Source organism: Arachis hypogaea, chromosome 4 (assembly GCF_003086295.3).
Source record: "Arachis hypogaea cultivar Tifrunner chromosome 4, arahy.Tifrunner.gnm2.J5K5, whole genome shotgun sequence".
Taxonomy (NCBI): domain Eukaryota; kingdom Viridiplantae; phylum Streptophyta; class Magnoliopsida; order Fabales; family Fabaceae; genus Arachis; species Arachis hypogaea.
The window spans coordinates 57,622,880-57,635,612 of NC_092039.1; the positions used below are offsets into that span (position 1 = coordinate 57,622,880).

At 41.4% G+C, this 12,733-nt stretch overlaps 1 non-coding gene across 1 annotated transcript; it reads left to right on the forward strand.

Annotated features, from left to right (window-relative positions):
- The first annotated feature begins 8,433 nt into the window (after nucleotides 1-8,433).
- LOC112799327 (small nucleolar RNA R71) lies at nucleotides 8,434-8,541 on the forward strand. The gene has a single exon (XR_003200901.1). It is a non-coding gene; the product is annotated as a small nucleolar RNA R71 (small nucleolar RNA).
- Nucleotides 8,542-12,733: the final 4,192 nt, after the last annotated feature.

The following is a 12,733-nucleotide window of genomic DNA, read 5'->3' on the forward strand; positions in this document are numbered from 1 at the left end:
TCTGACTTGTGTCAAAGAGGTACAACAACTCAACGGGAGGTTGGCAGCCTTGTCCAGATTTCTAGCCGGATTGGCAATAAGATCTCTTCCCTTCTACGCCACTCTAAGGAAGGAAAAGAAATTTGAATGGACAGCAAAGTGCAAGCAAGCCTTTCAAGATTTCAAAAGGTTCCTGGGACAGCCACCTATCCTAACTCGGCCACGGGAAGGAGAACCACTCATATTGTTCCTCACAGTATGAAGTCGGGCAGTAGCATCAGCGCTAGTCTGAGAAGACGATAGTGGGCAACAACCCGTACACTTCTTTAGTAAAGCATTATAGGGAGCCGAGCTGAACTACCAAAAAATAGAAAAGTTTGCCTATGCTTTCATAATAACATCTCGACGACTTTGTCCATACTTCCAAGCCCATACCATTAGGGTTCGAACCAACCAGCCCATAAAAAGGGATTTTACAAAAAACAAACCTGGCGGGTAGAATCTTGCAATGGGCAGTCAAGTTGTCTGAATTTGATCTTCAATACGAAGCTCGAATAGCGATAAAATCACAATACCTGGCCGACTTCATCGCAGAATTTACAGACACACCAGAAATTCCCACAGAATGGAATCTCTACATGGACGGTTCCTCAAATAAAACTGGAAGCGGCGCGGATGTGATAATTGAAAGCGACCAAGGAACCTAAATCGAACTCTCCCTCAAATTCGGGTTCCCTGCCTCAAACAACCAAGCAGAATACGAGGCACTACTAGCTGGTTTTAAGCTGGCTAGAGAGGTTGGAGCTCAAAAACTTATCATCTTTTGTGACTCACAAGTAGTCACTTCACAAATAGCAAGAAGCTACCAAACCAAATATCCCACCATGAAAAAGTACTTGGATAAAACCAGGGAACAGCTCGAACAACTCGCAGAATATGAGGTCCGTCACATACCCCGAGAACATAATGCCCGAGCTGACGCACTCTCAAAACTAGCCAGCACCAAACCAGGGGGCAACAATAGAAGCCTCATCCAAGAAATTCTGTAAAATCCATCAATCACGGAAGAAGAAAAAATCCTGGCCATAACAGGTCAGGATAAAGGATGGATGACTCCCATAATTAACTACCTCAAAATTGAAGCACTCCCCACAGAGGGAGCTACAATACTACACTATCATAAATGACACTCTATGCAAAAGAGGGATCTCAATACCATTGTTAAAATGTGTGCCGACTTCCAACACAAAGGAAGTTCTAGAAGAAGTACACAATGGTATTTGTGAAAATCATCTCGGAGCGCAAGCACTTACCAAGAAAGTACTCTGGGCAGGATTTTATTGGCCAACTCTACAAAAGGAAGCCATAGAGTTCGTAAAGGCATGTCCATCATGTCAGAAACATGCTAACTTTCACATCGCCCCGCCAGAGGAGCTTATCAGCGCGACCTCACCTTGGCTATTCGCAAAATAGGGACTTGACCTTCTTGGACCCTTCCCTCAGGGATCGGGGCAAGTTAAATTTCTCATAGTGGGGATAGACTATTTCACAAAGTGGATCGAGGCGGAACCCCTAGCTAATGCCACTACTCAAAGAAGTCGAAAATTCCTATATAGGAACATTGTCACAAGGTTTGGGGTTCCATATTCCATTACCACAGACAATGGCACCCAATTCACGGATGCAGGCTTCAGAAAGCTGGTGGCCGACTTGACCATAAAACAACAATTCACTTCCGTAGAACATCCCCAAGCCAATGGACAAGCCAAAGCTGCCAACAAAGTCATATTGGCTGAGTTGAAATGGAGATTACAGGACGCAAAGGGAGCCTGGGCCGAAGAGCTCCCACAAGTCCTATGGGCATACTGAACAACGCCACATTCCAACACAAAGGAATCACCCTTCCAATTAGCGTATGGAATGGAGGCAATGATCCTAGTAGAGATTGAAGAAGTGTCGCCTAGAGTGATCTACTATAGTGAAGAAGCCAACTCCCAACTTCAAAGGGAAGAACTCGACCTACTTCCGGAAGTCCAAGAAAGAGCCCGGATTAAGGAAGAAACATTAAAACGTCGAATGGCTTCGAGATACAATCAAAAGGTAGTACATCGAGCTTTTGCTGAGAACGACCGCATCCTAATCCGAAATGATATCGGAACAACCCGACTTGGATAAGGAAAGCTGGCAGTAAACTGGAAAGGACCCTACCGAGTCATAGAAGTACTTGGAAAGGGCTACTACAGACTGTCTGAACTCGATGGGTGAGAGCTTCCTAGGTCATGGCACGCCTGCAATCTAAGAAGGTACTATAGTTAGGGATGATAAAGGATCTTAGGATAAGGCACACTCTTTTTTCTGAAAAGCTTTTTTAATAAGGCGCCAAGCTAAGACCTACAAATCACCCGACTTAGAGGATAAACCTCCCACATGTATATATTTGTATTTTCATCTGAATAAAATCTGTTTAAATCTTCTACAAATGCTCAAGCCGCATTAATCTAAAACATTCATCATCCGATTATAAAGCTACAGATCGGCAGAAAGTGAAAATCAAATTCACTACACGATCACGATAAATACCAAAGATGAAAACCAAATTCATCAAAAGGTCGATCAAATGAGGGTTAAACCCAATCTCTACAAAATCGGCAAAGATGAAAATAGAATAATGCAAGAAGTTATAGAAAGTGGTCTGGTGCGCGAAATTGTGAACAATACTTTTTCACAACTCTCATAATCCCCGGACATGAACCCCAAAAACTTTGGTGTTCAATACCATGGCATTACACAACTTCGCACAACTAACCAGCAAGTGCACTGGGTCGTCCAAGTAATAAACCTTACGCGAGTAAGGGTCGATCCCACGGAGATTGTTAGTATTGAAGCAAGCTATCGTCATCTTGTAAATCTTAGTCAGGCAAACTCAAATGGTAATGGTGATGAACGAAAATAACAAAAAGGTAAAGATAGAGATACTTATGTAATTCATTGGTAGGAACTTCAGATAAGCGCATGAAGATGCCTTCCCTTCCGTCTCTCTGCTTTCCTACTGTCTTCATCCAATCCTTCTTATTCCTTTCCATGGCAAGCTTGTGTAGGGTTTCACCGTTGTCAATGGCTACCTCCCATCTTCTCAGTGAAAACGATTGCATATGCTCTGTCACAGCACGCGGAATTCAGCTGTCGGTTCTCGGTCAGGCCGGAATAGAATCCATCGATTCTTTTGTGTCTGTCACTAACGCCCCGCCTGCTAGGAGTTTGAAGCACGTCACAGCCATTCAGTCATTGAATCCTACTCAGAATACCACAGACAAGGTTAGACCTTCCGGATTCTCTCGAATGCCGCCATCAGTTCTTGCCTATACCACGAAGACTCTGATCTCACGGAATGGTTGGCTCGTTTGTCAGGCGAGCATTCGGTTGTCAGGCGATCAACCATGCATCGTGCAATCAGGAATCCAAGAGATATTCACCCAATCGAAGGTAGAACGGAGGTGGTTGTCAGTCACACGTTCATAGGTGAGAATGATGATGAGTGTCACGGATCATCACATTCATCAAGTTGAAGAACAAGTGATATCTTAGAACAAGAACAAGTGGAATTGAATGGAAGAACAATAGTAATTGCATTAATACTCGAGGTACAGCAGAGCTCCACACCTTAATCTATGGTGTGTAGAAACTCCACCGTTGAAAATACATAAGAACAAGGTCTAGGCATGGCCGTGAGGCCAGCCTCCCAATGATCTAAGAACTAGATGTCCAAAGATAGATCAAAGGATCTAAAATAATCCAAAGATTCAAATACAATAGTAAAAGGTCCTACTTATAGAAAACTAGTAGCCTAAGATTTACAGAAATGAGTAAATGACATAAAAATCCACTTCCGGGCCCACTTGGTGTGTGCTTGGGCTGAGCAATGAAGAATTTTCGTGTAGAGACTCTTCTTGGAGTTAAACGCCAGCTTTTATGCCAGTTTGGGCGTTTAACTCCCATTTGGGTGCCAGTTCCGGCGTTTAACGCTGGAATTCTTGAAGGTGACTTTGAGCGCCAGTTTGGGCCATCAAATCTTGGGCAAAGTATGGACTATCATATATTGCGGGAAAGCCCAGGATGTCTACTTTCCAACGCCGTTTAGAGAGCGCTAATTGGGCTTTTGTAGCTCCAGAAAATCCACTTCGAGTGCAGGGAGATCAGAATCCAACAGCATCTGCAGTCCTTTTTAGTCTCTGAATCAGATTTTTGCTCAGGTCCCTCAATTTCAGCCAGAAAATACTTGAAATCACAGAAAAACACACAAACTCATAGTAAAGTCCAGAAAAGTGAATTTTAACTAAAAACTAATAAAAATATACTAAAAACTAACTAGATCATACTAAAAACATACTAAAAACAATGCCAAAAAGCATACAAATTATCCGCTCATCACAACACCAAACTTAAATTGTTGCTTGTCCTCAAGCAACTGAAAATCAAATAAGATAAAAAGAAGAGAATATGCAATGAATCCCAAAAACATCTGTGAAGATCAGTATTAATTAGATGAGCGGGGCTTTTAGCTTTTTGCCTCTGAATAGTTTTGGCATCTCACTCTATCCTTTGAAATTCAGAATGATTGGCTTCTTTAGGAACTCAGAATCCAGATAGTGTTATTGATTCTCCTAGTAGAGTATGATGATTCTTGAACATAGCTACTTATTGAGTCTTGGCTGTGGCCCAAAGCACTCTGTCTTCCAGTATTACCACCGGATACATACATGCCACAGACACATAATTGGGTGAACCTTTTCAGATTGTGACTCAGCTTTGCTAGAGTCCCCAATTAGAGGTGTCCAGGGTTCTTAAGCACACTCTTTTTGCCTTGGATCACAACTTTATTTTTTCTTTTTCTTTCTTTTTCTCCCCTTTTCTCTATTTTTTTCGATTTTTTTTTTCTGTATTCACTGCTTTTTCTTGCTTCAAGAATCATTTTTATGATTTTTCAGATCCTTAGTAACATGTCTCCTTTTTCATCATTCTTTCAAGAGCCAACATTCATGAACCACAAATTCAAGATACATATGCACTGTTTAAGCATACATTCAGAAAACAAAAGTAATGCCACCACATCAAAATAATTAAACTGTTATAAAATTCAAAATTCATGCAATTCTTTTCTTTTTCAATTAAGCACATTTTTATTCAAGAAAGGTGATGGATTCATAGGACATTCATAACTTTAAGGCATAGACACTAAGACACTAATGATCACAAGACACAAACATGGATAAACATAAGCATAAAATTCGAAAAACAGAAGAATAAAGAACAAGGAAATCAAAGAACGGGTCCACCTTAGTGATGGCGGCTCTTTCTTCCTCTTGAAGATCCTATGGAGTGCTTGAGCTCCTCAATGTCTCTTCCTTGTCTTTGTTGTTCCTCTCTCATGGTTCTTTGATCTTCTCTTATCTCATGGAGGAGGATGGAATGTTCTTGGTGCTCCCCCCTTAGTTGTCCCATGTTGGACTCAATTCTCCTAGGGAGGTGTTGATTTGCTCCCAATAGTTTTGTGGAGGAAAGTGCATCCCTTGAGGCATCTCAGAGATTTTATGAGGAGGAATTTCCTCATGCTTGCTCCATCCTTTTCTTAGTGATGGGCTTGAGGTCATGCCTTCTCAGTTGAACCGGCTTCCCTCTTGAGTTTCTCTTTCATTGAGCGCCCTCTTCACAAATGTTTATGAGGACTTGGTCCAACCTTTGATCAAAGTTGACCCTTTTTGAGTTTGAAAGGGATCTCGGGGATCACCTTCTTCAAGGCCACAACTTCATAGAAGTGGTCTTGATGCACCCTTGAGATGAATCTCTCCATCTCCCATGACTCGGAGGTGGAAGCTTTTGCCTTCCCTTTCCTCTTTCTAGAGGTTTCTCCGGCCTTGGATGCCATAAATGGTTATGGAAAAACAAAAAGCAATGCTTTTACCACACCAAACTTAAAATGTTTGCTCGTCCTCGAGCAAAAGAAGAAAGAAGAGAGTAGAAGAAGAAGAAATGAGGGGAAAGGGAATGGCTTTAATTCGGCCAAAGGGGAGAGAAATGGTGTTTAGGAGGTGTGAAAATGAAGGAGTGAAGGAGGGTTTATATAGGAGAGGGAGAGAGGGATGTTCGGCCATTTGAGGGTGGGTTTGGTTAGGAAAGTGGTTTGAATTTGAATGGTGGGGTAGGTGGGGTTTTATGAAGGATGGATGTGAGTGGTGAAGAGAAAGATGGGATTTGATAGGTGAAGGTTTTTTGGGGAAGAGGTATTGAGGTGATTGGTGAATGGGTGAAGAAGAGAGAGAGAGTGGTAGGGTAGGTGGGGATCCTGTGGGGTCCACAGATCCTGAGGTGTCAAGGAAAAGTCATCCCTGCACCAAATGGCATTCAAAATCACGTTTTGAGCCATTTCTGGCGTTAAACGCCGGGCTGGTGCCCATTTCTGGCGTTTAACGCCAGTCTGGTGCCCCTTTCTGGCGTTAAACGCCCAGAATGGTGCCAGACTGGGCGTTAAACGCCCAACAGCTAACCTCACTGGCGTTTAAACGCCAGTGGGTGCGTCCTCCAGGGTGTGCTATTTTTCTTCCTGTTTTTCATTCTGTTTTTGCTTTTTTCATTAATTTTGTGACTTCTCATGATCATTAACCTACAAAAGACATAAAATAACAAAAGAAAATAGTTAATTATAAAACATTGGGTTGCCTCCCAACAAGCGCTTCTTTAATGTCAGTAGCTTGACAGAGGACTCTCATAGAGTCTCACAGATATGCAGAGCCATGTTGGGACTCCCAACACCAAACTTAGAGTTTGAATGTGGGGTTCAACACCAAACTTAGAGTTTGGTTGTGGCCTCCCAACACCAAACTTAGCGTTTGACTGTGGGGGCTCTGTTTGGCTCTGCTTTGAGAGAAGCTCTTCATGCTTCCTCTCCATGATGACAGAGGGATATCCTTGAGCCTTAAACACCAAGGATTCTTCATTCACTTGAATGATCAACTCTCCTCTATCAACATCAATCACAGCCTTTGCTGTGGCTAGGAAGGGTCTGCCAAGGATGATGGATTCATCCATGCACTTCCCAGTCTCTAGGACTATGAAATCAGTAGGGATGTAATGGTCTTCAACTTTAACCAGAACATCCTCTACAAGTCCATGGGCTTGTTTTCTTGAGTTGTCTGCCATCTCTAATGAGATTTTTGCAGCTTGCACCTCAAAGATCCCTAGCTTCTCCATTACAGAGAGAGGCATGAGGTTTACACTTGACCCTAAGTCACACAAGGCCTTTTTGAAGGTCATGGTGCCTATGGTACAAGGTATTGAAAACTTCCCAGGATCCTGTCTCTTTTGAGGCAGTTTCTGCCTATACAAGTCATCCAGTTCTTTGGTGAGCAAAGGAGGTTCATCCTCCCAAGTCTCATTTCCAAATAACTTGTCATTCAGCTTCATGATTGCTCCAAGGTATTTAGCAACTTGCTCCTCAGTGACATACTCATCCTCTTCAGAGGAAGAATACTCATCAGAGCTCATGAATGGCAGAAGTAAGTCCAATGGAATCTCTATGGTCTCAGTTTGAGCCTCAGATTCCCATGGTTCCTCATTGGGGAACTCAGTGGAGGCCAGTGGACGTCCATTGAGGCCGTCCTCAGTGGCGTTCACTGCCTCTTCTCCTTCCCAAAATTCGGCCATGTTGATGGCCTTGCACTCTCCTTTTGGATTTTCTTCTGTGTTGCTTGGGAGAGTACTAGGAGGGAGTTCAGTAATTTTCTTGCTCAGCTGGCCCACTTGTCCTTCCAAATTTCTAATGGAGGACCTTGTTTCAGTCATGAAACTTTGAGTGGTTTTGATTAAATCAGAGACCATGGTTGCTAAGTCAGAGTTATTCTGCTTAGAACTCTCTGTCTGTTGCTGAGAAGATGATGGAAAAGGCTTGCTATTGCTAAACCTGTTTCTTCCACCATTGTTATTGAAACCTTGTTGAGGTCTCTGTTGATCCTTCCATGAAAGATTTGGATGATTCCTCCATGAAGGATTGTAGGTGTTTCCATAGGGTTCTCCCATGTAATTCACCTCTTCCATTGAAGGGTTCTCAGGATCATAAGCTTCTTCCTCAGATGAAGCTTCCTTAGTACTGCTTGGTGCATTTTGCATTCCAGACAGACTTTGAGAAATCATATTGACTTGTTGAGTCAATATTTTGTTCTGAGCCAATATGGCATTCAGAGTGTCAATCTCAAGAACTCCTTTCTTCTGACTAGTCCCATTGTTCACAGGATTTCTTTCAGAAGTGTACATGAATTGGTTATTTGCAACCATTTCAATCAGTTCTTGAGCCTCAGTAGGCGTCTTCTTCAGATGAAGAGATCCTCCAGAAGAGCTATCCAAAGACATCTTGGACAGTTCAGAGAGACCATCATAGAAAATACCTATGATGCTCCATTCAGAAAGCATATCAGAAGGACACTTTCTGATTAATTGTTTGTATCTTTCCCAAGCTTCATAGAGGGATTCTCCTTCCTTCTGTCTGAAGGTTTGGACTTCCACTCTAAGCTTACTCAATTTTTGAGGTGGAAAGAACTTTGCCAAGAAGGCATTGACTAGCTTTTCCCAAGAGTCCAGGCTTTCTTTAGGTTGAGAATCCAACCATGTTCTAGCTCTGTCTCTTACAGCAAAAGGGAATAGCATAAGTCTGTAGACCTCAGGGTCAACCCCATTAGTCTTAACAGTGTCACAGATTTGCAAGAATTCAGCTAAAAACTGATGAGGATCTTCCAATGGAAGTCCATGAAACTTGCAATTCTGTTGCATTAGAGAAACTAATTGAGGCTTAAGCTCAAAGTTATTTGCTCCAATGGCAGGGATAGAGATGCTTCTCCCATAGAAGTTGGGAGTAGGTGCAGTAAAGTCACCCAGCACCTTCCTTGCATTGTTGGCATTGTTGTTGTTTTCGGCTGCCATGTGTTCTTCTTCTTTGAAGAATTCGGTTAGGTGCTCTAAAGAGAGTTGTGCTTTGGCTTCTCTGAGCTTTCTCTTCAAGGTCCGTTCAGGTTCAGGATCAGCCTCAACAAGAATGCCTTTGTCTTTGCTCCTGCTCATAAGAAAGAGAAGAGAACAAGAAAATGTGGAATCCTCTATGTCACAGTATAGAGATTCCTTTAGGTGTCAGAAGAAAAGAAGAGTAGAAGACAGAAGTAGAAAATTCGAACTTATCAAAGAAGATGGAGTTCGAATTTTGCATTAGGGGATAGTGTTAGTCCATAAATAGAAGGATGTGAGAAGGAGGGAAGTAATTTTCGAAAATTAAGTAAAAAAATTGAAAACATTTTTGAAAAACATTACTTAATTTTCGAAAATGAAAGTGGAAAAGAAATCAAATGATTTTTGAAAAAGATTTTGAAATTAGAAATCAAGAAGATTTGATTGAAAAATTGTTTTGAAAAAGATGTGGTTAAGAAAATATGATTGATTTTAAAAAAATGTGATTGAGAAGATATGATTTGAAAAACATTTTAAAAAGATTTGATTTTGACAATTAAAAACTTGGCTAACAAGAAAAGATATGATTCAAACATTAAACCTTTCTCAACAGAAAAGGCAACATACTTGAAATGTTGAATCAAATCATTAATTGATAGTAAGTATCTTAGAAAATGGAAAGAAATTGCTTTTGAAAAAGATTTGATTGAAAAATTGATTTGAAAAAAGATTTGATTTTGAAAAAGTTTGAAAACTTGAAAAAAAATCTGATTTGAAAACAAAATCTTCCCCCTTTAGCCATCCTGGCGTTAAACGCCCAGAATGGTGCACATTCTGGCGTTTAACGCCCAAAACACTACCTTTTTGGGCGTTAAACGCCCAACCAGGTACCCTGGCTGGCGTTTAAACGCCAGTCTGTCCTTCTTCACTGGGCGTTTTGAACGCCCAGCTTTTTCTGTGGAATTCCTCTGCTGTATGTTCTGAATCTTCAATTCTTCTTATTATTGACTTGAGAAGACACAAATTAAAAATATTTTTGGATTTTTAATAATAAGGAAAAATCAAAATGCAACAAGAATCAAATAACAATGCATGCAAGACACCAAACTTAGCAGTTTGTATACTACTGACACTAACAAAATGAAAATGCAAATGAGACACACAAGACACTCAAGTCAATATAATTCAAAGATTAGAGAAAGTAAATCATCAAGAACATCTTGAAGATCACCAAGATACATGAATGAATGCATGCAATTGACACCAAACTTAAGATGAGACACTAGACTTAAACAAGAAATTTTTGGATTTTATGATTTTGTAATTTTTTCGTGCTTTTCGAAAATTAAGTGGAAAAAGATATCAAAATTCTTAATGAGAATTCCAGGAATCAGTGCAATGCTAGTCTAAGACTCCGGTCCAGGAATTAGACATGGCTTCACAGCCAGCCAAGCTTTCAAAGAAAGCTTCGGTCCAAAACACTAGACATGGCCAAAGGCCAGCCAAGCCTTAGCAGATCACTGCTCCAAAAGCAAGATTGATAAAAATCAACAAGCTCTTGTGATGATAAGTTGAAACCTCGGTCCAATGAGATTAGACATGGCTTCTCAGCCAGCCAGACTTCAACAAATCATCATGAAACTCTAGAATTCATCTTCAAGAATTTCGAAAAAAAATAAATACCTAATCTAAGCAACAAGATGAACCGTCAGTTGTCCAAACTAGAACAATCCCTGGCAATAACGCCAAAAAACTTGGTGTTGTTGCCGGATCTTGGCACTGATGTTACCAAAAGCTTGCTCAAAACTTGAACAATCCCCGGCAACGGCGCCAAAAACTTGGTGCGCGAAATTGTGAACAATACTTTTTCACAACTCTCATAATCCCCGGACATGAACCCCAAAAACTTTGGTGTTCAATACCATGGCATTACACAACTTCGCACAACTAACCAGCAAGTGCACTGGGTCGTCCAAGTAATAAACCTTACACGAGTAAGGGTCGATCCCACGGAGATTGTTAGTATTGAAGCAAGCTATGGTCATCTTGTAAATCTTAGTCAGGCAAACTCAAATGGTAATGGTGATGAACGAAAATAACAAAAAGGTAAAGATAGAGATACTTATGTAATTCATTGGTAGGAACTTCAGATAAGCGCATGAAGATGCCTTCCCTTCCGTCTCTCTGCTTTCCTACTGTCTTCATCCAATCCTTCTTATTCCTTTCCATGGCAAGCTTGTGTAGGGTTTCACCGTTGTCAATGGCTACCTCCCATCCTCTCAGTGAAAACGATTGCATATGCTCTGTCACAGCACGCGGAATTCAGCTGTCGGTTCTCGGTCAGGCCGGAATAGAATCCATCGATTCTTTTGCGTCTGTCACTAACGCCCCGCCTGCTAGGAGTTTGAAGCACGTCACAGCCATTCAGTCATTGAATCCTACTCAGAATACCACAGACAAGGTTAGACCTTCCGGATTCTCTCGAATGCCGCCATCAGTTCTTGCCTATACCACGAAGACTCTGATCTCACGGAATGGTTGGCTCGTTTGTCAGGCGAGCACTCGGTTGTCAGGCGATCAACCATGCATCGTGCAATTAGGAATCCAAGAGATATTCACCCAATCGAAGGTAGAACGGAGGTGGTTGTCAGTCACACGTTCATAGGTGAGAATGATGATGAGTGTCACGGATCATCATATTCATCAAGTTGAAGAACAAGTGATATCTTAGAACAAGAACAAGTGGAATTGAATGGAAGAACAATAGTAATTGCATTAATACTCGAGGTACAGCAGAGCTCCACACTTTAATCTATGGTGTGTAGAAACTCCACCGTTGAAAATACATAAGAACAAGGTCTAGGCATGGCCGTGAGGCCAGCCTCCCAATGATCTAAGAACTAGATGTCCAAAGATAGATCAAAGGATCTAAAATAATCCAAAGATTCAAATACAATAGTAAAAGGTCCTACTTATAGAAAACTAGTAGCCTAAGATTTACAGAAATGAGTAAATGACATAAAAATCCACTTCCGGGCCCACTTGGTGTTTGCTTGGGCTGAGCAATGAAGCATTTTCGTGTAGAGACTCTTCTTGGAGTTAAACGCCAGCTTTTATGCCAGTTTGGGCGTTTAACTCCCATTTGGTGCCAGTTCCGTCGTTTAACGCTGGAATTCTTGAAGGTGACTTTGAGCGCCGGTTTGGGCCATCAAATCTTGGGCAAAGTATGGACTATCATATATTGCTGGAAAGCCCAGGATGTCTACTTTCCAACGCCGTTGAGAGCGCGCCAATTGGGCTTCTGTAGCTCCAGAAAATCCACTTCGAGTGCAGGGAGGTCAGAATCCAACAGCATCTGCAGTCCTTTTTAGTCTCTGAATCAGATTTTTGCTCAGGTCCCTCAATTTCAGCCAGAAAATACCTGAAATCACAGAAAAACACACAAACTCATAGTAAAGTCCAGAAAAGTGAATTTTAACTAAAAACTAATAAAAATATACTAAAAACTAACTAGATCATACTAAAAACATACTAAAAACAATGCCAAAAAGCATACAAATTATCCGTTCATCATGGTCCATAGAAAGGACCTGACGAAGTCCTAAAAAAATGGACTACTAAAAAATAACTTAAAGACTGGCCGACGTAAAGAGGCCGGACCAGTCACAATAACCAAAGTTATAAGTACATCCCTGGAAAGAGGTCTGGCCAGCCCTATAAAAGAGCATTACTATAACTTAGAATGGCCCGACATGACAAGGTCGGCCCA